This window comes from Alligator sinensis, unplaced genomic scaffold (assembly GCF_000455745.1).
Source record: "Alligator sinensis unplaced genomic scaffold, ASM45574v1 scaffold637_1, whole genome shotgun sequence".
Classification (NCBI taxonomy): domain Eukaryota; kingdom Metazoa; phylum Chordata; order Crocodylia; family Alligatoridae; genus Alligator; species Alligator sinensis.
The window spans coordinates 341,258-343,857 of NW_005842368.1; the positions used below are offsets into that span (position 1 = coordinate 341,258).

At 48.2% G+C, this 2,600-nt stretch overlaps 1 protein-coding gene across 9 annotated transcripts in view; it reads right to left on the bottom strand.

The window, feature by feature from the left end:
* Positions 1-2,600, bottom strand: part of NCOA1 (nuclear receptor coactivator 1) — a 247,091-nt gene that overhangs the window by 174,847 nt on the left and 69,644 nt on the right. Inside the window, exon 4 of one of the 9 annotated variants that reach the window (XM_025210717.1) lies at positions 586-722. The exons of the other annotated variants lie outside the window; for them this stretch is intronic. The gene's annotated coding sequence lies outside the window, so the exon portion shown is untranslated. The remainder of the gene's footprint in view (positions 1-585; positions 723-2,600) is intronic. 9 annotated transcript variants of the gene reach the window in all.

Consider the following 2,600-nt stretch of genomic DNA (forward strand, 5'->3'; position numbering starts at 1 on the left):
TTCAACCATTATACTCTGAGAATGGCTGCTTCCCATTCATGGTACCGTTCTGATCTGTATTTCAGTGGTGCTCCTAAGTCCTCGCTGTGCTAGGCACTGTACACACCCTTCGTCACAGAAACCCGACCCTGAACAGTTTGTACTGCGGGGAGGACTGACAAATGGCAGGAATACGGACGGAAATTAAATGACTCACTAAGGGTTAGTAGGCCAGGGGCAGATCCAGGACCAGAACCCAAGTTTCCCCAACTCTCAAACCAGTGTCCTACCCACTAGGCCACATTTCCTCTTTCTTGCGCTTGATGATTTAATGATTTAGCAGATGTTCACTTTCAGTAGGAGAGCTCACAAAAGATGGGCTTAGCGTGTGGCAGATCTTACACGCTCAGCAGTGAGTGGAGCGTTGCAAAATCGCAGCACAAGTTATCAGTTCCCCAAAGTATATCGAAAGTTTTGTTATGCAAGATTAGACACTGTAAAAAACACCCTCAAGCTTACATGACACAAATAGGAAGGTCACAAAGCGCTTCCCAAAAAAGCACAACCAGCAAAGAAAAAAAAAAAAGCTGAAAATAATCATCATACTTTGCAGGACTCTATCGGACTTCTCTGTGCTCGCTTCCAACCCGCTCAGTGCCTTCTGCTGACATGCTCTCTGCTCTGCTCCTCTGGCTCTAGGTGAGATGTACAACTCCGGTCTATTTATGCAGCCTGTTTTCCTCCTAATGGATGTGAAAGCAAATTGTAAGAGCATACTTCACAAAGAGACAGTTTTGGTGAAATCCAGCTTGTTCCAGTGACCCAAGAACCCAGAGCAGAGACCGAGAGAGCCCTATACACAGCGTGATGATCATTTGCAGCTCTTTTTTCTGGATCCCAGCAACGGTTCGGAGAGGCTTCCCCTGGCACAGGTGACTAGGCCCAACACTGAGCAGCCCCAGCACTGAAGTGGATCCAAAGGCCTTACCGTCCCAGTAGCCTAAATGCCATCTCAGCCCCATTTTGGGGAAGAAATAAAACCAACATCACAAAAGCACAACATGAATGGCAGCAGGCTGAACTGCCCCTCTCGCCTCCAGAGCAATTGCCTTTCAGGAAAGGCTCAGCATGGAGCGGGTCAGGATACCCTTGGCTTTAGGGAGAAAGCAAAAAAGTTATCTTTCCTTCCGTCTTAGAGCACATTTCCAGGAGTTGAAGGGGCCGTGGCACTGAGCAGTGGAGATCAACAGAAAAGCCAAGAAGAAATGCTGCATGTGGATACGGCCCAAACCTGGTACCGCTCTGGAATAACGTCAAGCTGCTCCGCTGCCCGCTGCGCGCATCTTCTCCACAGAAACGCTGCGAGCCTCCAGGGCTGCCAGTCTGGCACTGATCCCCACAACCGCGTTCACTCAAAGGACCTGGTAGCCCAAAATCTTGATTTCTTATTCTTGAGCCGAAACCTCCTACCACGCAACGTTTCCATTCCCGCTGCTGTGAAATGGACTGTCCAAACGTGGTTAATACATGACACTGTACTACCAGTTGCATTCGGTTTCCATCTGCCCACATCTTTTCCTTTACCCTTTATATTGCTGTTACTAATGCTATTATTTATACCGATATAGCACCTCCTCACATTCATCTCTGTTCCTGTGAAACAGGAATTACCCAGCTCGGCCTCCCAACACCTTTTGTTTGAACTCACCCTTTCCACCTGTAAAGGTGCACGGTGAGAGATGCCTGCGAGGGTACAGCGAGGGACAGATCGCCTCTTCCTTGTCTATGACCACAAGAGCTCAGATCGACTGCAACGTTCAAGATCACAGGCCCCAGGTTTAAATGTCAAAGCCCTGGAGGCAGGGAACGGGTTTTTTTCATAAGCACTCAGCTACCTAATTCTGCTACCGCCGACACCAATGGGCATTTTACTGTCAACCTCAATGGGGGCAGATCTACGCCTTTCTGAAAATCCCCCGCTGTTCTCAGTGGAGGGAAACTCGCTTCAAACCCAGCCACAGTGAGTAATCCTGATACAAGCCCGTAGCAAGAGAAAGCACACACACTTGAAAAGTTAACTTAAGAAAAAAAAAAAAAAAAAAAAAAGATGCCACCATACAAGAAGCATTTGCAAGTGAAAATTGCCTCCGAAACCTGTGAATGCAAGGTGGGATATATAACTAGGTCAGGCTGACTTGCTAGAAGTCATCAGCCTTTTCTCCCTCCCCATAAAGAAATTCTTAAAGTTTGTTGTATCATCTAACAGACCGAGAGCCCTGCGAAAGGATCTGCGGCCCTTCCCGAGTGCAAATGTTACGGCTGGGTTATTCTGTGCCAAATGCTCCCAAGAAGCAGGCCAGAGGACATCGATTCAGCTGAGAAATAACCCTCACTAACCTCCCCACCCAGCAGCGACGGTCTCTGCGCCGGTGAAAATCTCCCCAGATGCATTTTAAGTGCAACCTTCAAAACGACGTGGTGGTAACAGGACACGGGAGCATTTCCAAAGTTTTGCTGAGAGCTACTACCTGAGAAACAAGGTGGCAAGACTGTTTCGGGAGGTGGGGGTATGGGCCGGGAGCGTCATTTTTAGGAAGATTAATAGAGGTTTGTTTCCCTGC